General features: G+C 40.4%; 1 protein-coding gene across 3 annotated transcripts in view; it reads left to right on the top strand.

The window, feature by feature from the left end:
- JMJD1C (jumonji domain containing 1C) overlaps positions 1-23,973 on the top strand; it is a 333,992-nt gene that overhangs the window by 165,752 nt on the left and 144,267 nt on the right. The window lies entirely within an intron of this gene.

Genomic DNA, 23,973 nt, shown 5'->3' with positions numbered 1-23,973 from the left:
GTCTCAGCTACTCGGGAGGCTGAGGCAAGAGAATCACTTGAACCCGGGAGGCAGAGGTTGCAGTGAGCCAAGATCACCCCTCTGCACTCTAGCCTGGGTGACAGAGCAAGACTTCGTCTCAAAAAAAAAAAAAACAGCAACAAAAAAAATTCAGGCCAAATGCAATGGAATGACAAGTTTGAAGTGCTACGTGAAAACAACTCAACAAATTTTTGTTTGTGTGTTTGCTTTTGAGATAGGGTCTTGCCCTGTAGCCGAGGCTGGAGTGCAGTCATGCAACCATGTCTCATTGCAGCTTCACACTCTCAGGCTCAAGCGATCCTCCCACATTAGCCTCCCAAGCAGATGGAACTACAGGTGTGCACCATCATGCCTGGCTAATTTGTTTATTTTTTAAGGAGACGGGGTCTCACTATTTTGCCAGGGCTGGTCTTATACTTCTGGGCTCATGCACTCTGCCCATCTCAGCCTCCCAAAGTGCTCATATTACAGGCATGAGCCATCATACCTAGCCATTAGAATTTCTTTTCTTTTTTTTTTTTGAGACAGAGTCTCACTCTGTTGACAGTCGTCAGGCTGGAGTGCAGTGGCACAATCTCAGCTCACTGCAACCTCCACCTCCCAGGTTCAAGTAATTCTCCTGCCTCAGCCTCCCAGGTAGCTGGGACTATAGGCGCACACTACCACGCCCAGCTAATTTTTTTGTATTTTTAGTAGAGATGGGGTTTCACCATGTTGGCCAGAATGGGTCTCGATCTCTTGACCTCATGACGCCCCCTGCCTTGGCCTCCCAAAGTGTTTGGATTATAGGCTTGAGCCACTGTGCCCGGCGCCATTAGAATTTCTTACACAGCAAATATAACCTTCAGAAGTGAAGAGAAATAAACTTTTCTAGGCAAATAAAAGCTGAGTGGATTCATCATTAGCAGACATGAACTATAAGAAATGTTAAGGTTCTTTTGGCACAAGGAATGTTATAATAGATGAAGACTTACACTAAGCAAATTAACACGAGAACACAACTAAATACTGCATGTTCTCACTCATAAGTAAGAGCTAAATATCTGGTACTCATGGACATAAAAGATGGCAGCAGTACACACTGGGGACTGCTAGATGGGGGAGGTAGGAAGAGGGACAAGTGTTTAAAAATGTTGGGTACTATGCTCAGTACCTGGGTGATGAGATCATTTGTACCCCAAACTTCAGCAACACATAATTATACCCAAGTAGCAAACTTGCACATGTACCTCCATGAATAAAAGTTGAAAATTAGCTGGGCATGGTGGCGCATACCTGTAGTCCCAGCTACTTGGTAGACTGAGGCAGGAGAATCACTTGAAAAGAACAAAACTTTTAATCTTTACAAAATAATGAAGCCTACTGTAAATGATTGGAAAATATAGTTTGTGTGTGTGTGAGTGAGTGATATATAACATTATATTGTGTGTAATATATATAAAATACACACAATTGGCTTAGTCAAAGATTTCATGACCAAGACCGTGTGTGTGTGCGCGTGCGTGTGTGTGTAATATATATATATATATACACCATGTGTGTATGTTTATATATATATACACACACACACTATGGTGTATATATATATATCGATACACCATGTGTGTATGTGTATATATATATACACACACAAACACACACTATGGTGTGTATATATATATATCGTGTGTGTATGTATATTATATATACAAACATACACATATATATATACTGTGTGTGTATATTTAATATATATATAAATATATATATACCGTGTGTGTGTATTTTATATATATATTTTTATATACGTATATATAATACACACACACTATGGAATACTACTTAACCATAAAAAAGGAAAGAATTAGTGGTATTCACAGCAACCTCGATGGAACTGGGGAGTATTACTCTAAGTGAAGTAACTCAGGAATAAAAGCAAACATTGTATGTTCTGTCTGGTAAGTGGGAGCTAAGCTATGTGTTTGCAAAGGCATAAGAATGATACAATGGACTTTGGGGCCTGGGTGGAGGACAGGGAAATGGTGGGAGGGAGTTGAGTGATAAAAGATAACAAATTGAGTTCAATGCATACTGCTCTTGTAGTGAGTGCAACAGAATCCCACAAATCACCACTAAATAATTTCTTCATGTAACTGCATGCCACCTGTTCCCCATAAACCTATGGAAATAACAAAAAAAAATTGACAAAGTAATTATTTAAGGTAAAAGTGTGCTGCTAATTTAATAACATCTGAAATTAGGCTAGGCATGGTGGCTCATCCAAAGGCACAGGACTTACCAATTCTAAGTATAATTAAATAACAATTACAATTTATAATTTTATTAGGTAATCAGAGACAAATACTTTGGAATGTATTTAGCAAAAAATTTTCAAGACTGATACAGAAGCAATTATAAAACATTCATACTATGTTACAGGAACATTTACTAAAACAGCAGTTCCTTCTCAGATTCATTTGTGTATATATAATATAATTTCAGTCAAAATCCTAACGGAAATTTTTTTGAAAGTTAACTTTACTCAGTTTTACTCAGAAGGACAAAGGTACTCCTGGGGAAGAAAATCCAGGTGTTGATGTTCATTTAACAAATATCAGGACTACTGTGAAGCTTGAATAATTAAAAACACTGTGACATTGTCACAGGAATAGGTAAGTTTTTCATAGAATATTCCACTTAATAGAACATCATATGCTGTAGATTATTATTATTATTTTGAGAAAGAGTCCTGCTCTGTTGCCCAGGCTGGAGTGCAGTAGCACAATCTCAGCTTACTGCAAATTCTGCCTCCCAGGTTCATTTTCTTGCCACAGCCTCTGAGTAGCTGGGATTACAGGCACACACCACCATACCCAGCTAACTTTTTCATGTTTTTCATAGAAGCAGTGTTTCACAATGTTGGCTAGGCTGGTCCCAAACTCCTGACGTCAGGTAATCTGCCTGCCTTAGCCTCCTGAAGTGCTGGATTGCAAGCGTGAGCCACTGTGTCTGGCCTGCTGTAGAATTTTGATTTATGTAAGAGGTGAAACGACGGATCAGTTTATAAAGGAGGGACTGTTCATTAAATTTAGATGGAAAAAAACCAGTATGCTTATGGAAGATGAAATTAGATCCTCCCAAACATATACAATAATTAGATGAATTTGTAAGAAACTGATGGATACAGATCTCAATTTCAAAAAGAGAAATTTAAGACTTTTCAAAAATAGATGTGAACATTTAGGCTACGAAGTAGGCAATTTTTTTTGAAAACAAGATTCAAAATGTCTTTTTGTTTCTAGACTGGCTCTGTCACCCAGGCTAGAGTGCAGTGGTATGATCATGGTTCACTGCAAACCTCTGCCTCCCATGCTCAAGCAATCTTCCTGAGACTCTTGAGGAGCTGGGACTACACGTGTACCATCCCTCTTGGATAATTTTTGTATTATTTGTAGAGACGAGGTTTCACCATGTACTGATCTCAAACTCCTAGGCTTAAGCGATCTGCCTGCCTCAGCCTCCCAAAGTGCTAAGACTAAAGACATGAGTCACTGTGCCCAGCCTCAAAATGTCTTAATAAATATTGGTTTTAAAAAAATTGATAAGACTAACTTCTATGGTTTTTTCTTTTCTTCTTTTTCCTTTTTTTTTTTGAGACCGTCTTACTCTGTCACCCAGCAGCCTGCTCTCAGCTCACTGTAACCTCCACCTCCCAGGTTCAAGCAGTTCTCCTGCCTCAGCCTCCTGATTATTTTTTCTTAATCTAGACGTGCTTTAAGAGGATATTAAATGATTTCTATAGTGAGTAATGCACAAACAGCACAACAGGATAAAGGGAATAAAGGAGGGGATGCGTGAAAAGACATTTCACAAAAAGGGAAATACTGTGTGGCTAATAAACATATTAAAAGGTATTCAGCATCATTAGTGGTCAGGAAAATGCACATTATGAAATACTGTTATATTGCTGAGAGCAGTGTCACATGCCTATAATCCCAACTCCTGCAGAGTGAGGCGGGAGAATTGCCTGAGGCCAGGAATTTGAGGCTGTAGAATCACGCCTTTGCAGTAGTCATTGTACTCCTATCTGAGCAATGTAATAAGACCCCATCTGTTTTTTTTTTAAGTGTATATATAATATTTAAATATATATGTATATATATTTGCACTAAATAAAATTTTTAGTCATAAAAAAGAAATATTACACAAAAACGTTTTTGAAAAAATATGATAATACTGTGTGTTAAAGACAGTGCAAATCCATGAGCTCTCTTTTACCTTTCTGGTGAAAGGGTAAGGTAGTATTAACACTTTTATAAAATTTATATCTTCTGAAAGTGGCCATTCACATATTTTTTGTTATAGAATTTGGTTATTGTGTTTATTGTATTAAAAATAAAGTAACATTTAATATCTTCTTATAGTTATTTTAAAAGCCAGGAATAAAAATAATTAACCAGAAATTTCCCTTTTGTTGGTTTTTTGTTTGTTTTTTGAGATGGAGTCTCGCTCTGTCACCCAGGCTGGAGTGCAGTGGTGCGATCTCTGCCCACAGCAACCTCCACCTCCTGGTTTCATGTGTTTTAACTTATGTATAGTTTTCAGTTATATGATTCTGTCAGAATACATTTATCCATACTTCTTTGTAATTACTTGTAGGTTTCTTGGTTTTTCTTTTTAGACACATTGTTGGAGTAATTTTTTTTTTTTTAAACAGTCTCACTCCATCACCAGGTGCCAGGCTGGAGCACAGTGGCACGACCTCAGCTCACTGCAACCTCCGCCTCCCTGGTTGAAGCAGTTCTCGTGCCTCAGCATCCTGAGTAGCTGGGACTACAGGTGTGCGCCACCACGCCCAGCTAATTTTTTTGTATTTTTAGTAGAGACGGGTTTTCACCATGTTGGCCAGAATGGTCTCGATCTCTTGACCTCATGATCCACCTGCCTTGGCCTACCAAAGTGCTGGGATTACAGGCGTGAACCACCGCACCTGGCCTGGAGTAATTGTTTTTTACTTTTCTTCATGATGGACATGTGAAGATTATTGGAGAGAGAGAGGAGAAAGAGAGAGAGAGAGAGTGTATAAATATATGTTCTCTTTTTCCTTTATCTCATTAGAACTCACTATTACAAGAAGATGGAGAGTATATTTTTGAAAGTAGAGCTACTGAGTTTATATTCTGTTGATTGATTGAGACAGAGTCTCACTCTGTTGCCCAGGTTGGAGTGCAGTGGTGCCATCTGGGCTCACTGCAACCTCCACCTCTTGGATTCAAGTGATTCTCCTGCTTCAGCCTCCTGAGTAGCTGGGGTTATAGGTGCCCACCACCACACTTAGCTAATTTTTGTATTTTTAGTAGAGACAGGATTTCACCATGTTGGCCAGGCTGGTCTCAAATGACTAACCTCAGGTGATTCACCTGCCTCAGCCTTCCAAGGTGCTGAGCCACTGCACCCAGCTGGAATTACTGAGTTTAGATCATACTTACGCATTAACTAGACATTACCATACATCTCTCCTATGTATTTTTCTTCATATATTTTCCCATCACCTTTTTTTGAAAGTTTGTTTTTTTTGTTTTTTGTTTTTTTTTTTTGAGACAGAGTCTCACTCTGTCACCAGGCACTAGGCTGGAGTGCAGTGGCACAATCTCGGCTTACTGCAACCTCCGCCTCCTGGGTTCAAGCAGTTCTCTTGCTACAGCCTCCCAAGTAGCTGGGACTACAGGCGCACGCCGCCATGCCCAGCTAATTTTTTGTATTTTTAGTAGAGACAGGGTTTCACCATGTTGACCAGGATGGTCTCAATCTTTTGACCTTGTGATCTGCCCACCTCGGCCTCCCAAAGTGCTGGGATTACAGGCTTGAGCCACCACGCGCGGCGAAAGTTTGTATTTTTTAACATCTTTATCAATGTTTAGTATTTTCATTCTTTGTAATTGCTGTTAGTCTCATAAGTATAAAATAGTATATTAATGTCGAGTTTATTTGTCCTTCTTTGATGACCAGTGAAGTTGTACATCTTTTTCTACATTTGTTGACCATTTGGGCTTTGTCTGTTTTCAGCGACTGTTCATTATTTTCTCCCACTGTTAAATAGAATGTTGCATTTAAAAAAAAATGATTTGGGCTGGGCGCGGTGGCTCAAGCCTGTAATCCCAGCACTTTGGGAGGCCGAGGCGGGTAGATCACGAGGTCAAGAGATCGAGACCATCTTGGTCAACATGGTGAAACTCCGTCTCTACTAAAAATACAAAAAATTAGCTGGGCATGGTGGCACGTGCCTGTAATCCCAGCTACTTGGGAGGCTGAGGCAGAAGAATTGCCTGAACCCAGGAGGCGGAGGTTGCGGTGAGCCGAGATCGTGCCATTGCACTCCAGCCTGGATAACAAGAGTGAAACTCTGTCTCAAAAAAAAAAAAAAAAAAAAAAAAAAGATTTGTAGGGTTTGTTGTTATAGTTAGATAGTAATTCGTCATTGGTTCTAAATTGTATATATCATTTCCCAGCAGGCCATTGCTCCATGTTAGCAAGTTTTAGTGACTAAAAGTTTTAAAATTTAGAATAGTCAATTTATCAAGTGAATTTTTCGTATCTTGTGAAGTAAGAATCAAATTTTTTCCCATGTAGTGTGTTAAGTTTCTAAGCAGCACTTACTAAGTAATCTGCGCATTCTTAAACAGTAATCTAATGCAAACTCTTTAAGTAGTATCTTCCCTTCAATGAATGGATCTGTTGGATTCGTTTAATCTGTACCACTGTTCCAATTGCCTTTCTTGTACCAGTAGTACAATATCTTTTTTTTTAAATGGTAAACTTTTATTTATTTATTTCATTATTTATTTATTTATTTTTATTTTATTTTTTTAATTGCATTTTAGGTTTTGGGGTACATGTGAAGAACATGCAAAATTGTTACATAGGTGCACACATGGCCATGTGATTTGCTGCCTTCCTCCCCATCACCTATATCTGGCATTTCTCCCCATGCTATCTCTCTCCAACTCCCCACCCCCCACTGTCCCTTCCCTGTTTCCCCCCGACAGACCCCAGTGTGTGATGCTCCACTTCCTGTGTCCATGTGTTCTCATTGTTCAACACCCGCCTATGAGTGCGAACATCTGGTGTTTGATTTTCTGCTCTTGTGTAAGTTTGCTGAGAATGATGGTTTCCAGGTTCATTCATGTCTCTGCAAAGGACACGAACTCATCGTTTTTTATGGCTGCATAGTATTCCATGCACATTTTCTCAGTCCAGTCTATTATCAAGGGGCATTTGGGTTGATTCCAGGTCTTTGCTATTGTAAACAGTGCTGCAGTGAACATTCGTGTGCATGTGTCCTTATAGTAGAATAATTTATAATCCTTTGGATATATACCCAGTAATGGGATTGCTGGGTCAAATGGAATTTCTATTTCTAGGTCCTTGAGGAATCGCCACACTGTCTTCCACAACGGTTGAACTAATTTACACTCCCACCAATAGTGTAAAAGTGTTCCTATTTCTCCACATCCTCTCCAGCATCTGTTGTTTCCAGATTTTTTAATGATCGCCATTCTCACTGGTGTCACATGGTATCTTAATCCTCAATGCAGTTTTGATTTGCATTTCTCTAATGACTAGTGATGATGAGCATTTTTTCATAAGTTTGTTGGCCTCATGTATGTCTTCTTTTGTAAAGTGTCAGTTCATATCCTTCACCCACTTTTGAATGGGCTTGTTTTTTTCTTGTAAATCTGTTTTAGTTCTTTGTAAATTCTGGATATCAGCCCTTTGTCGGATGGGTAGATGCAAAAATTTTTTCCCATTCTGTTGGTTGCCGATTCACTCTAATGATGGTTTCTTTTGCCATGCAGAAGCTGTGGAGTTTGATTAGGTCCCATTTGTCTATTTTGGCTTTTGTTGCCAATGCTTTTGGTGTTTTGGTCATGAAGTCCTTGCCTACGCCTATGTCCTGAATGGTTTTGCCTAGATTTTTTTCTAGGGTTTTTATGGTGTTAGGTCTTATGTTTAAGTCTTTAATCCATCTGGAGTTAATTTTAGCGTAAGTTATCAGGAAGGGGTCCAGTTTCTGCTTTCTGCACATGGCTAGCCAGTTTTCCCAACACCATTTATTAAACAGGGAGTCCTTTCCCCATTGCTTGTTTTTGTCAGGTTTGTCGAAGATCAGATGGTTGTGGGTATGTTGTATTTCCTCTGAGACCTCTGTTCTGTTCCATTGGTCTGTATCCCTATTTTGGTACTAGTATCATGCTGTTTTGATTACTGTAGCCGAAGTCTGGTAGTGTGATGCCTCCTGCTTTGTTCTTTTTGCTTAGAATTGACTTCTATGTGGGCTCTCTTTTGGTTCCATATGAAGTTTAAGGTGTTTTTTCCAGTTCTGTGAAGAAGGTCATTGGTAGCTTGGTGGGGATAGCAGTGAATCTGTGAATTACTTTGGGCATATGGCCATTTTTACGATATTGATTCTTCCTAACCATGAACATGGAATATTTCTCCATCTGTTTGTGTCCTGTCCTATTTCATTGAGCAGTGGTTTATAGTTCTCCTTGAAGAGGTCCTTTACGTTCCTTGTTAGTTATTCCTAGGTATTTTATTTTCTTTGTAGCAATTATGAATGGCAGTTCGTTCTTGATTTGGCTCTCTTTAAGTCTGTTATTGGTATATAGGAATGCTTGTGATTTTTGCACATTGATTTTATATCCTGAGACTTTGCTGAAGTTCCTTATCAGTTTCAGGAGATTTTGGGCTGAGATGATGGGGTCTTCTATATATACAACCATGTCATCTGCAAATAGAGGCAATTTCACTTCCTCCTTTCCTATTTGAATACCCTTTATTTCTTTTTCTTACCTGATTGCTCTGGCTAGAACTTACAGTACAGGTATTGATGGACTTACAATCTATGCAACTTAAGACCATTTGACTTTATGACCACAGTCGCTAGCCACGACTGCTCTGCGTCTGGCAGTGCAAATGTTGCCCAGCTGGGCCTACGACAGTGCGGACCAGCTTCTGGCAGCACTACCATCTCCGTGTGTACCATTTCAACTGTACATATAGCCTACTCAACTTACGACCAAATCGTGTTACCAACCGTTCCACGGTCCCGACTATGGTCGTAAGTCGAGCACTACCTGTACTATATTGAATAGTTGTGGCAAGAGAGGGCATCCCTGTCTAGTGCCAGATTTCAAAGGGAATACTTCCAGTTTTTGCCCATTCAGTATGATATTGGCTGTTGGGTTTTTCGTAAATAGCTTTTATTATTTTGAGATATGTTCTGTCAATACCTAGAACATATCTCAAAAAATATCTCAATAAACTATTGAGGGTTTTTAGCATAAAGGGCTGTTGAATTTTGTCAAAAGCTTTCTCTGCATCAATTGAAATAATCATGTGGGTTTTGTCTTTGGTTCTGTTTATGTGGTGAATTATGTGTATAGACTTGCATACGTTGAACCAGCCTTGCATCCCTGGGATGAATCCTACTTGATCATGGTGGATAAGCTTTTTGATATGCTGTTGCAATCAGTTTGCCAGTATTTTATTGATGATTTTTGTATCTATGTTCATCATGCATATTGGCCTGAAGTTTTCTTTTCTTGCTAAGTCTCTGCCAGGTTTTGGTATCAGGATGTTGTTTGTCTTATAAAATGATTTGGAAAGGATTCCCTCTTTTTGGATTGTTTGGAATAGTTTCAAGTGAATGGTACCAGCTCCTCTTTGTATGTCAGGTAGAATTCAGATGTGAACCCATCTGGATCTGGGCTTTTTTTGGGTGGTAGACTTGTAATTGCTGCCTCAACTTCAGACCTTGTTATTTGTCTCTTCAGGGTTTTGACTGCTTCCTGGTTTAGTCTTGGGAGGAGGCAAGTGTCCAGGAATTTTTCCATTTTTTTCAGGTTTACTAGTTTATGTTCATAGAGTTGTTTGTAATAATCTCTGATGACGGTTTGTATTTCTGTGGAATCTGTGGTGATATCCCCTTTATCGTTTTTTATTGCTTCTATTTGATTATTCTCTCTTTTCTTTTTTACTATTCTGGCTAGTGGTCTGTCTATTTTGTTGATCTTTTTGAAAAACCAGCTGCTATATTTATTGATTTTTTTTGAAGTGTTTTTCGTGTCTCTATCTCCTTCAGTTCTGCTCTGATCTTAGTTATTTCTTGTCTTCTGCTAGGATTTGAGTTTTTTTTATCTTGCTCCTCTAGGTCTTTCAATTTTGACGATAGGGTGTCGATTTTAGATCTCTCCTTGCTTCTCATGTGGGCATTTATTGCTATGTATTTTCCTCTGGACACTGCTTTAAATGTTTCCCAGAGATTCTGGTATGTTGTGTCTTCATTCTCATTGGTTTCGAAGAACATCTTTATTTCTGCCTTCATTTCATTGTTTATCCAGTCAACATTCAAGAGCTAGTTGTTCCATTTCCATGAGGCTGTGCGGTTCTGAGTTAGTTTCTGAATTCTGAGTTCTAACTTGATTGCACTGTGGTCTGAGAGACTATTTGTTATGATTTCCATTGTTTTGCATTTGCTGAGGAGTGATTTACTTCCAATTATGTGGTCCATTTTAGAGTAGGTTTGATGTGGTGCTGAGAAGAACATATATTCTGTGGATTTGGGGTGGAGAGTTCTGTAAATGTCTATTAGTTTTGCCTGGTCTGAGTCTGAGCTCAAGTCCTTGATATCCTTGTTAATTTTCTGTCTCATTGGTCTGACTAATATTGACAATGGGGTGTTAAAGTCTCCCAGTGTTACTGTGTGGGAGTCTGATTCTCTTTGTAAGTCATTAAGAACTTGCCATATGTATCTGGGTGCTCCTGTATTGGATGCGTATATATTTAGGATCATTAGCTCTTCTTGTTGCATTGATCCTTTTACCATTATGTAATGTCCTTCTTTGTCTCTTTTGATCTTTGTTGGTTTAGTCTATTATATCAGAGATGAAAATTGCACCTTCTGCTTTTTTTTGCTCTCCATTTGCTTGGTAAATCTTCCTCCATCGCTTTATTTTGAGACTTTGTGTATCCTTGCATGTGAGATGGGTTTCCTGCATACAGCACACCAATGGGTTTTGGCTTTTTATCCAATTTGCCAGTCTGTGTCTTTTGATTGGGGCATTTAGCCCATTTACATTTAGGGTTAGTATTGTTATGTGTGAATTTGATACTACCATTTTGATGCTAGCTGGCTGTTTTGCCCGTTAGTTGGTTCAGTTTCTTCATTGTGTTGATGCTCTTTACCATTTGGTATGTTTTTGGAGTGGCTGGTACTGGTTGTTCCTTTCTATGTTTAGTGCCTCTTTCAGGAGCTCTTGTAAAGCAGGCCTGGTGGTGATGAAATCTCTGAGTACTTGCTTGTTCGCAAAGGATTTTATTTTTCCTTCATTTGTGAAGGTTAGTTTGGCTGGATATGAAATTCTGGGTTGAAAGTTCTTTTCTTTAAGGATGTTGAATATTGGCCCCCAATCTCTTCCGGCATGTAGGGTTTCTGCTGAGAGATCTGCTGTGAGTCTGATGGCCTTCCCTTTGTGGGTAATCTGACCTTTCTGTCTGGCTGCCCTCAGCATTTTCTCCTTCATTTCAACCCTGGTGAATCTGATGATTATGTGCCTTGGGGTTGCTCTTCTTGAAGAATATCTTTGTAGTGTTCTCTGTATTTCCTGGGCTTGAATATTGGCCTGCCTTGCTAGGTTGGGGAAGTTTTTCTGGATAATATCCTGAAGAGTATTTTCCAACTTGGATTCATTCTCTTCATCACATTCAGGTACACCTATCAAACTTAGATTAGGTCTTTTCACATAGTCCCACATTTCTTGGAGACTGTTCATTCCTTTTTACCCTTTTTTCTCTATTCTTGCCTTCTCCTTTTATTTCATTGAGTTGATCTTTGACCTCTGATATCCTTTCTTCTGCTTGGTCAATTAGGCTGTTGAAACTTGTGCATGCTTCGCAAAGTTCTCGTGTTGTGTTTTTCAGCTCCATCAATTCACTTACATTCCTCTCTATGTTGTCCATTCTCGTTAGCATTTTGTCAAATGTTTTTTCAAGGTTCTTAGTTTCTTTGCATTGGGTTAGAACATGTTCTTTTAGCTCACAGAAGTTTCCTATTACCCACCTTTTGAAGCCTGATTCTGTCAATTCATCAGACTCATTCTCCATCCAGCCTTGTTCCCTTGCTGGTGAGGAATTGCGATCCCTTGTAGGAGGAGAGGCGTTTTGGTTTGAGTGTTTTCATCCTTTTTGCACTGGTTTCTTCCCATCTTTGTGGATTTATGCACTTGTCGTCTTTGTAGTTGTTGACTTTCAGATTGGGTCTCTTGAGTGGACATCCAGTTTGTTGATGATGAAGTTACTTCTTTCTGTTTCTTAGTTTTCCTTCTAACAGTCTGGCCCTTCTCCTGTAGAACTGCTGAGGTCCACTCCAGGCCCTGCTTGCTTGGGGGTCACCTGCAGCGGCTGCAGAATAGTAAGGGTTGCTGCCAGTTTCTTCCTCTGCTATCTTTGTCCCAGAAGGATACCCACCAAATGTTAGTCTGAGCTCTCCTTTATTAGGTGACTCTTTGGATATACGGGGGTCAGGGAGCTGCTTGATGAGACAGTCTGTTCTTTATTGGAGCTCAAGTGCTGCGCTGTGAGCTCCATTGTTCATTCAGAATTGCTGGGCAGGTACATTTAGGTCTGCTGCAGCTGAACTCATAAACTCCCTTTTTTTATCCCCCCCAGGTGCTCTGTTCCAGGGAGTTAGGGCTTTATTTATGAGTTTCTGTTGTGCTGCTGCCTTTTTTCATGGCTGCCCTGCTCAGCAAGTAAGCAGCCTGGTCACTGTCTGCCTACAGAGGCTTTGCTGAGCTGCTGTGGGCTCCTCCCAGCTGCCATATGAACTTCCCTGCAGTCTTGTTTATTCAGGTGTAGTTAGAACTGCCTCCAAACTGCTTACATAGTGGTGGACTGCCTCTGTAATAGCAGAGACGCCTCTCCACCACAGAGTTGGACCATCTGGGGTTCAGCTATGCTTGCTGTGAAACTCCATGCAGAGCGTTTCCGATTGCTGTTTTTTTGTGGGTGTGGGACCAGCTGAGCCTGATCACCTGGCTCCCTGCCTCATAGCCTTTTTTTGTTTTTAGTTGAACAGTGGACTGTCTCCCAGGTGTTCCAGTCACCTGTTGAAAAGGCGCCGGAATCTGTGTGATTTCACGTGCGGCACCCCACTGCACCAGATGAGGTTCGTGGCGCTTTTTTGCCTCGTAATCTCCTGGCCTTGCTCCCTGTTTCAGTCTCCTTTTTAATCAGATGAATGGGTGACTCTGCCTTCCTGGAGCTCCAATAGCCAGCTAAAATGGCCACCGGACCCATGTATTTTGTATGCAGAAGAGCCGCGCCGGTAAAAAGAGCCACGCTGGTGACCCGTGGGGCTCCTCCACCTGGGAATCTCATGGTCTGTGTGCAATAAAAATCCATCTGGAAATGTGGCGTCCACTCACCCTCTGAGCTTTCCCTGGGAGCTGCAATCCTGAGCTGCTCCTATTCTGCCATCTTGGATCCAGGGCCGAACAATATCTTAAATATTGTAACTGTAGGTCTTGCTGTCTGACAAGGCAGTTGTTCCCAATTTGTTGTCTTGAAGTTCTATCTCAGCTATTCTTGGCAGTTTTCAAGATTAGCCTAATATATAAAAGAAGGAAGCCCTTTGTGAATTTTTCGTAATGGTATTGAATTTATATTATATATCATTTTAGGGAAAATGTCTGCTTACTATATTCTTTTCATCCATGAATATTGCATTTATGTCTCCATTTGTTTGGCGTCTTTTATTATGCTATTAGTTAGAGTTTACACTTTTTTCCATAAAATTTGCAAGTTTTTATTGATTAATGCCTGTGATCTGATATTGATTATTGCTATTATGAGTAAACTCTGCATTTTTTTTTTTTTTTTTTTTTTGAGACGGAGTTTCACTCTTGTTACCCAGGCTGGAGTGCAATGGCGCGATCTCGGCTCACCGCAACCTCCGCCTCCTGGGTTCAGGCAATTCTCCTGCCTCAGCCTCCTGAGTAGCTGGGATTACAGGCACGATCCACGATGCCCAGCTAATTTTTTGTATTTTTAGTAGAGACGGGGTTTCACCATGTTGACCAGGATGGTCTCGATCTCTCGACCTTGTGATCCACCCGCCTCGGCCTCCCAAAGTGCTGGGATTACAGGCTTGAGCCACCGAACTCTGCATTTTTTGATAAATATTGATATAGAGAAATGCAGTTAATTTTTGTGAAGTGATCTTTTGTGTAGTAGGCTTGCTGAATTCTTATAAATGTTCTTATGATTTGACCAGAAATTATCTTTGACTTTTTGCCTAATGACAGTTTTTTTCTTCTTTTCCAGTACTTTAAAATTTCTTTTTTTGTGTGTAAGATGCTGGCTTTAACCTGCAACTCTCTGTTAGCTATAATCAGCCATAGCAGGCATCATTGTGTTTTGTTTTATTTTTATTTTTGAGACAGAGTTGGCCAGACATGGTGGCTTATGTTTGTAATCCCAGCACTGTGGGAGGCCGAGGTGGGTGAATCACGAGATCAGAAGATCGAGACCATCCTGGCAATATGGTGAAACCTCGTCTCTACTTAAAAGTACAAAAAATTAGCTGGGAGTGGTGGCATACGCCTGAGTTCCAGCTACTCTCGAGGGAGAGGCAGGAGAATCACTTGAACCCAGGAGGTGGAGGTTGCAGTGAGCTGACATTGCGCCACTGCACTCTAGCCTGGTGATAGCAAGACTCCATCTCAAAAAACAAAACAAAACAATATGCTACTCTTTATTTCCTAATTCTCTCCCTCTTGCTCTCAGAAGTAAGTGAAAGCAGAACAGTTTTCTGGAGTCAAAAGTTTTCCCTCATTTGATAGAGTTAGCACAGCATAGAGGACAGGACATAAGCTTCATTACCACATGATCAGGACAAGCCAAGTATGTTTAAGAAATTAAAACTAGTAATACCGTCCAGTTACAAAGAAGGTTCAGAGGCAGAGATCTTACTGGTAATAGACCTCAGTGTCTATCTTTCTTTGTTTTTTGTTTGTTTGGTTTTTTTTGAGACGGAATTTCACTCTTGTTGCCCAGGCTGGAGTACAGTGGTGCAATCTTGGCTCACTGCAACCTCCGTCCCCTGCCCTTGCTCCCTCCTCAACCCCCGACCCTCATTAAAAGTGATTCTCCTGCCTCAGCCTCCTGAGTAACTGCCATCACAGGCATTTGCCACCATGCCTGGCCATATTTTAGCATTTTTAGTAGAGCTAGGGTTTAACCATGTTGGTCAGGCTCGTCTTGAACTCCAGACCTTGGGTAATCCACCCCCCTCGGCCTCCCAAACTGCTGGGATTACAGATGAGAGCCAGTGTGCCCAGCTGCTTTATTCTTTATACTGTGTTGATATTTATGTCTCCTCTTAGTTTACTCTGTCCCTTTGGTGGAGCACATTCTGAGTAGCTTTTTGATACACGGTACTTGAGTTTTTTGGGTTTTTAGTTTGTTTGTTTGTTGTTGTTGTTGTTGTTTGGTCTATCTTAAATAGTTTGCCTGGCTGTGAAATTTTAGTTTAGTTTGGAAGTTACTATTTTGAAGGTGGACCATTGTAAAAGCTTACAAACCTGCTTTTGAGAAGCCTGAGGCCGTTCTGTATTCTGATCCTTGATCACTTTTTCTTTCTAGAAGTTTGTAGAATCTTCTCTTTTTCCCCATGATTCTGAAATTTTACTGTGATATTTCTTTATGTACATCTATTTTTATCTGTTGTCTTAGGCCCTTTTAATCTGGCAACTTCTTCAGTCCTTGAAAATTTTCTTTAGTTGTTTCTGTTTCTTTTTGATGACAGTTTTTCGTCCTTTTTTTTTTTTTCTATTCTCTCTTTAAATGGTGGTTCTCTGTTCTTTTTTGCTTTCTAATTTTCTGTCTTATTTCTGTTTCTCTCTTTTTGTTCTTCTTTCTGGGAGATTTCCTTAAATTTCCTTTTAAGCTCCCAACTCTTTTTTCTATAGCAGCTTATTTCTGTTTCTTTTTTTTTTTTTTTTTTTTTTTTTTGAGACAGAGTTTCACTCTTGTTACCCATGCTGGAGTGCAATGGCGCGATCTCGGCTCACCGCAACCTCCGCCTCCTGGGTTCAGGCAATTCTCTTGCCTCAGTCTTCCGAGTAGCTGGGATTACAGGCGTGCGCCACCATGCCCAGCTAGTTTTTGTATTTTTAGTAGAGATGGGGTTTCACCATGTTGACCAGGATGGTCTCGATCTCTTGACCTCGTGATCCACCCGCCTCGGCCTCCCAAAGTGCTGGGATTATAGGCGTGAGCCACCGCGCCCGGCCTTATTTTTGTTTCTTACATGAAATAACTTTTTTCTGATAATATAAATGTTGGTTTTGCCAGGCACGGTGGCTCAAGCCTGTAATCCCAGCACTTTGGGAGGCCGAGGCAGGTGGATCACGAGGTCGAGAGATTGAGACCATCCTGGTCAACATGGTGAAACCTCGTCTCTACTAAAAATACAAAAAATTAGCTGGGCATGGTGGCACGTGCCTGTAATCCCAGCTACTCAGGAGGCTGAGGCAGGAGAATTGCCTGAACCCAGGAGGCGGAGGTTGCGGTGAGCCGAGATCGCGCCATTGCACTCCAGCCTGGGTAACAAGAGCGAAACTCCGTCTCAAAAAATAAATAAATAAAATAAAAATAAATGTTGGTTTTGTTAATGTCTTAGAGTCTATGCATGTTTCTGTTTCCTATATGTTCCTCTTATTCTTTTGTCTCCCTCTGTGTTCATGGGCCCTTTAAATTTAGAGGCTTTCCACAGATACCAAATAATCACTGGCTAGGATGGATAGGGTTTGTCTGTTTTGAACTTTAGTGGATGGTGATCTAGGAAGCTTATTTTGTGGGTCAGATTCCAGTATACTAGACTTTTACGATAACATGTGTCAGACTGGTTACTTTCCCCAGGGAAGAATCCATCTCTTACATAGATGGTAAGAATCTGTGTGCAAGAATTCTGGGTACAGAGTGGGGAAAGATAGCTGACGTTCTTTAGATATTAGTATGAATACAGTCATTTAATTTCCTTTTTTTAAAAAAAAAAGACAGTCTCGTTCTGTCGCCCAGGCTGGAGTACAATGGCAGGATCTTGGCTCACTGTAACTTTCTGCCTACTGGGTTAAAGCAATTCTGCCTCAGCCTCCTGAGTAGCTGGTATTACAGGCATCTACCACTACATCCAGCTGATTCTTTTTTTTATTTTTAATAGAGACATAGTTACACCATTTTGGCCAGGTTCGTCTCAAACTCCTGACCTCAAGTGATTCGCCTGCTTCCAGTTCCCAAAGTGCTAAGATTACAAGTGTGAGCCACCACATCCAGCTTAATTTCCCAATTTTGGTTTGGATATGATGAAGAAGCACAGAAATGAGTTTGGGTTTTCTCTGTATTGAGACCTTTTGTTTTAAATTCTGCAGAGAATGAACTTCTAAAACAGTGAATCTCTCTGGTATATGTAGTTATGGAAGGGATTGAAGGATCTAATTTTTTTCTTAAATGGCTGTCACTGAAATCCTTGCTTTTTAGTCCTCTGCTTCCTTAGCCCTCAGTTCCAATCTTACCTGGTGCTATCATTTATTATGTCTTTATAAGATTCTGTGGTATACAGTGTGTTGGTTCTCAGCTGCTTTATCAGGCTGGAATTCAGCTTTCTAACAAATTGACATTGCTTTTTCTGTTTCTACCCACTTTTCCCCTATCCTTGTGAGGTATTTTTCTTTCTTAAAGATTTCTCCTGATGTAGTTTTTAGTAGGGTTTCATGAGGGACTGAAATTGCATAGACATATGTGATTCGCCATCTTAACCCGGAAACCTAAACCTACTTTTAAATTGACCTACTTATTTTTAATATATGTGATATTTATGATGAAGCATTGAAATATCCTAAAATGCATAATATCTAGGTGTTCCATATATGTTTTTAAAATAAGTGATTCAGTGATTCTATTAACTATTTTTGTAAATCTCAGCATTCATGCTTTCTTTTTAAAATAGGAGCAAAGTTTTGTTTTGTTTTTTTTAAGAGATTTATTAGGAAATTTTGGATGAATCTGCAGAATTACTTGTTGAAACACCAACCACTGTAAAAGAATCTAAATGAAGAAATTTTGCATTTAAATACCTTCTTTTTAGATAGATGCTTAAGAAGAAATACCAGGAAAATTATTTTTAATTAAATTATGTATGTTACAGTGCAGTTCACATACAAGCATAGCAATATCCCTTTGAGAAAGATCTTTCAGTAAAGTAAATGAAGTTAACTCCAGGATGTCTAACCTTAGTAAAATGAAGAGAAATATGATTGACCAAACTTAATGTTGATCCTAATAAACATGTTATAGATACTTTTGTTTTATATGGCAGTAAAACTACCTGTAAGATTTATTTATCATTGTATTTATTTGAATATTTGGAAAATTTTGAAAACGTCTTTCTATTATCTCAGTAATACATCTGGTGTTATTAATAGGTTATTGATATTTAACATTTTTATACTTTTCCTACAGACTTAATAGTGGGAACTCTTAAAAATAAGGTCATTGTATTTGTATATTTTTATTTTTAAAATATTTAGACTCTCAAGCTAAAATGTGGGATAAGCCCAGGTATATATATTTCTTTAAATTTTTTAAGTGATGTCACAGTCATGTATTTTTTCTTTCATAAATCTAGTTTTATCTGATAACCACCTTAATCTTAGACTTTTAGCCTTCAGAATTATGAGTTTCTGGAGTTTGAGGATCTATATTGATGAGACCATAGGGTCCAAAAATTAAAAGTTATGTCAAGACTTTGTCGGCTGGGCACTGTGGTTCATACCTGTAATCCCAGTACTTTGGGAGGCTATGGTGGGCAGATCATGTGAGGCCAATAGTTCGAGACCAGTCTGGCCAACATGGTGAAATTCCATCTCTACTAAAAATACAAAATTTAGCCCGGCTTCGTAGCATATGCCTATAATTCCAGCTACTCTGGAGGCTGAGGCAGAACTGCTTGAGCCTGGGAGGCAGAGGTAACGGTGAGCCGAGATCACACCAGGGCACTCCAGCTTAGGTGACAGAGCAAGACTCAAGTCTCAAAAAAGAAAGAAAGAAGGGGGGAGGGGAGGAAAGAAGGAAGGAAACGTGATAAACTAATAACAAAGTGTTTTCTTTTCTTTCTTTGAGAGATGCAGTCTCTGCCAGCATGGTAGCTCACACTTCTAATCCCAGTATTTTAGGAGGCCAAACTGTGCAGATTGCTTGTGCCCAGGACTTTTGAGTTCAGCCTGGGCAACAATGTGAAACTCCAACTATACAAAAAATACAAAAATTAGTTGGTGCACGTCTATAGTCCCAGCTACTCAGAAGGTTGAGGAGGGAGGATCACTTGAGCCCAGAGTTAAAGGCTGCAGTGAATGAGATTGTGCCGCTGCACTCCAGCCTGGGCAACAGAGTAAGACTCTGTTTCATGTATACATACATACACACTCACAGATTAGCCAGCATAGTGGTGCTTGCCTGTATTCCCAGCTACTTGAGGATTGAGGTGGGAGGATCTCTGGAGCCTGGGAAGTTGAGACTGCAAGACCCTGCCTCCAAAGAGAGAGCCAGAGAGTCTTACCATGTCATCCAGGCCACAGTGCAGTGGTAGAATTATAGCTCATTGCAACTTTTTTTTTTTTTTTGAGATAGAGTCTCATTCTGTTCCCAGGCTGGTATGCAGTGGTGTGATCTTGGCTCACTGCAACCTCTGCCTCCTGGGCTCAAGCAACTATCCTGCCTCACCCTCCCAAGTAGCAGGGACTGCAGGCGCACACCACCATGCCGAGCTAATTTTTTTGGTATTTTTAGTAGAGGCAGGGTTTCACCATGTTGGCCAGAATGGTCTTGATCTCCTGACCTGGTGATTGGACCGCCTTGGCCTCCCAAAGTGCTGGGATTACAGGCATGAGCTACTACGCCCGACTGCTCACTGAAACTTTTAACTCCTGGGCTCAAGATGTCCTCCCACTTCAGCCTCCCAAGTAGCTGGGACTACAGGCCCATGCCACCATACCCGGCTAATATTTTAAAATACTTTTTTGGTAGAGATGGGGTCTTGCACCTTTGTCCAGGCTGTTCTTGAATTCCTGGCTTCAAGTGATCCTCCTGCGTCAGCCTCCCCAAGTGCTGGGATTACAGTTGTGAGCCACTGCACCTGGGCACCTGGTGTCCTAGTCATTCTTTAATTGGATGTGTCAAGCAGCTAATAGCTATTTTCTTGTTAATTTGATAATTGAAGTAGAAAAACTGTCACGTGCGGCCGGTTGCAGTGGCTCAAGCCTGTAATCCCAGCACTCTGGGAGTCCGAGGTGGGTGGATCACGAGGTCAAGAGATCGAGACCATCCTGGTCAACATGGTGAAACCCCGTCTCTACTAAAAATACTAAAAATTAGCTGGGCATGGTGGCACGTGCCTGTAATCCCAGCTACTCAGGAGGCTGAGGCAGGAGAATTGCCTGAACCCAGGAGGCGGAGGTTGCGGTGAGCCGAGATCGCGCCATTGCACTCCAGCCTGGGTAACAAGAGCAAAACTCCGTCTCAAAAAAAAAAAAAAAAAAAAAAAGAAAGAAAAACTGTCACGTGTGTGTGTGTGGGTGGGGGGTTGGTTTTTTGTTTTTTTAAGAAAAGGTCACCCAGGCTGAAGTACAGTGGTGTGATTACAACTCACTGCAGCCTTGACCCTCGCATGCTCAGATGATTCTCCCACCTCAGCCTCCCAAGCTGAGGCTACAGGTGCACACGACCACTCCTGGCTAATTTTTGCGTTTTGCTTTATTGCTTAGGCTGGTCTCAAGCTTCTGGGCTCAAGCAATCTATACCTTCTGGCCTCCCAATGTGGTGGGATTACAGGCATGAGCCACTATACCCTTTGATTTGTGAATTTGGATAGAGATTTCTTGTCATGATTTGAATCTTAACTTTGGCTGTGGTTTGATTTATTTTATTTTATTTTGAGATGGAGTCTTGCTCTGTCGCCCACACTGGAGTGCGGTGGTACCATCTCAGCTCACTGCAACCTCTACCTCCTGGGTTCAAGCAGTTCTCCTGTCTCAGCCTCCCGAATAGCTGGAATTATAGGCATCTGCCACCATGCCTGGCTAATTTTGTATTTTTAGTAGAGATGGGGTTTTGCTGTGTTGGCCAGGCTGGTCTCAAACTCCTGACCTCAGGTGATCCACCCACTGCAGCTTCCCAAAGTGCTGGGATTATAGGCATGAGCCACCACACCCAGCTGATTTATTATACATAAAAACATTTCGGCTGGGTGTGGTGACTCACGCCTGTAATCCCAGCGGTGAGCAGATTATGAGGTCACGAGTTCGAGACCAGCCTGATCAACATGGTGAAGCCCGACCAACATGGTGAAGCCCTAAAAATATAAATGTTAGCCACGCATGGTGGTATTCACCTGAATCCCAGCTACTCAGGAGACTGAGAGGCAGGAGAATTGCTTGAACCTGGGAGGCACAGGTCGCGGTGAGCGGAGATGGTGCCACTGTACTCCATCGTTGGAAACAGAGCGAGACTTTGCCTCAAAAAAAAAAAAAAAAAAGCCTATTTTGATTAACAGCTTGGTCACTACAAAAGATGTCTTAATAAAAAGACATTAATTTAACGATGGAATGGAAGGCCAAGCTTGGTGGCTTGCCACTATAATCCTAGTACTGTGGGAGGCCGAGGTGGGAGCGTCACAAAGTCAGGAGTTTTAGACCAGCCTGGCCAACATGTTGAAACCCCATCTCTACTAAAAATACAAAATTTGCCAAGTGTGCTAGTGCACACCTGTAATCCCAGCTACTCAGGAGGCTGAGGCAGGAGAATTGTTTGAACCTGGGAGGCAGAGGTTGCAGTGAGGCGAGGTTGTACTACTGCACTTCAGCCTGGGCGACAAAGCAAGACTCTGTCTCAAAAAAAAGGAATAGAAGCACTTTCCTTTTTTACTATATACCAGTTTGCTGTGTGTGTAAACACACACACATACATATACATATATATTTAAGTTTTACAATGGACTATACTTTCAAATCCTAGACTTTGCATTCAGATTAAAACAGAGTAAAAGCAGTTGCCATCTGATCTTTTATGTGGCTTTATTTGAGTTTTTCCACGTCAACCCAGTTCCAAGTGTTTTTACTATACAGATTATTGTCATAATTATTCTTACTGTGTCAAATTCTACCGACATTAAAAGTTGATTTGCATTTTAGGCAAAGTAATCTTATATTTTGAATTATTCCTGACAACCCAAAAAACAAGAGTTTATTAATATGAATGTTTAGGCCTGGCGTGGTGGCTCATGCCTGTAATCCAAGTACTTTGGAGGCCAAGGCGGGCGTATCACCTGAGGTTGGGAGTTCAAGACCAGCCTGACCAACATGGTGAAACCCTCTCTTAAAAAAAAAAAAAAAAAAATGAATGTTTAAATGTTGTGACTTTTATTTCTTCTCGAGTCCTTTTCCATTTTGAATTTTAACAGGCAGCTGGGGTTTTTTTGGTGTTTTTTTATTTTGCTTTGTTTTTTAAAATTCCTGGCTGTGAATCTTAAGTCTTCTTTCTCTAAGATGTAATCAGCAATCTGGGCATGCCTGTGTCTGAAAAGTAGAGAGAGACAGCCTTATGCCCAAACTTCTGTTACCAATGCCTTCTGATATCCAGTGAGTTATCTTGATTGCATTTCTGATAATGGCAGAAGCAGTAACCAACTATTATTCATATTTAATGATTTTCAGAAGTTCGAAAGTTGTGTCTTTTGTCCCATTTTGGGGTCATAACAATTAAGATATTATATAGAGTACTAACTGTAAGAAGAATACTCTGATAGGAAGATACTGCCACGAATACAAAGATGAGTAAGGCAGAGTCCTTGCTCAGACTTTGTCCATTAATTACTATAATTCAAGGTAGAGTAAGATAAGTGTTGTAAGAGTATTTGTGTCTGACATCAAGTATGTAACAGACACTGGCTTCTCAGGAATCTTCTTACTGTTCCCTCTGAAACTATTACATTGTTATCAGAAAAACTCTTAGTAAGAATTTAGAGTATCTGGACATATTAATGATAAACATGAATCTTGGTAATTTTTTGCTTGGCAAAGATAAGCTGTTATTGATAGCTTTCTGGGGTAATGAGCTGCTTTATTACTGTAACAAGAGAGAAAGAAGAAATATTTTTTAAAACCTATATCCAGATAGTTTTTATGTTATTGATCTGAGATGCATGAAATGTCTGTGTGCTTACAGAGCAGCATAGCAGTACGAAAAATAACATGATGTGAATCAAATATGCACATTATACATGAGATTGTCATTTAGCATTGGTATTGATTAAAAGCACAAGCAGGCAGGGTGTGGTGGCTCACACCTGTAATCCTAGCACTTTGGGAGACTGAGGCGGGTAGATCATCTGAGGTCAGGAGTTTGAGACCAGCCTGCCCAACATGGTGAAACCCTGTCTCTACTGAAAATACAAAACTTAGTTGGGCATGGTGGCGTGTGCCTGTAATTCCAGCTACCCAGGAGGCGGAGGCAGGAGAAACACTGGAACCGGGGAGGCAAAGGCTGCAGTGACCTGAGTTTGCATCACTGTACTCCAGCCTGAGTGACAGAATAATGTCGTCTCAAAAAAAAAAGGGAAAAAAAAAAAACACAAGCAAAGTCTTTTTCAGTAAGTTAGAAGAATACCTCTCTTCCCTGAATGACTTACAATACATAGAAGCATTTTAAAGTCAGATTAATTGTTGAAAGATCTTAGAGCCAAAGATTTTTAAATCATTAGTTCAAGAACTAGTCAATGAGAGATTGAATAAAATATATTAAAACATGCTAGTGACTATTACAACACGTTTTTTCCCCCATTACTTTCTTTGAGTTTCA

Source organism: Saimiri boliviensis, chromosome 12 (assembly GCF_048565385.1).
Source record: "Saimiri boliviensis isolate mSaiBol1 chromosome 12, mSaiBol1.pri, whole genome shotgun sequence".
Taxonomy (NCBI): domain Eukaryota; kingdom Metazoa; phylum Chordata; class Mammalia; order Primates; family Cebidae; genus Saimiri; species Saimiri boliviensis.
This window is presented reverse-complemented; position numbering and strand designations above follow the sequence as displayed.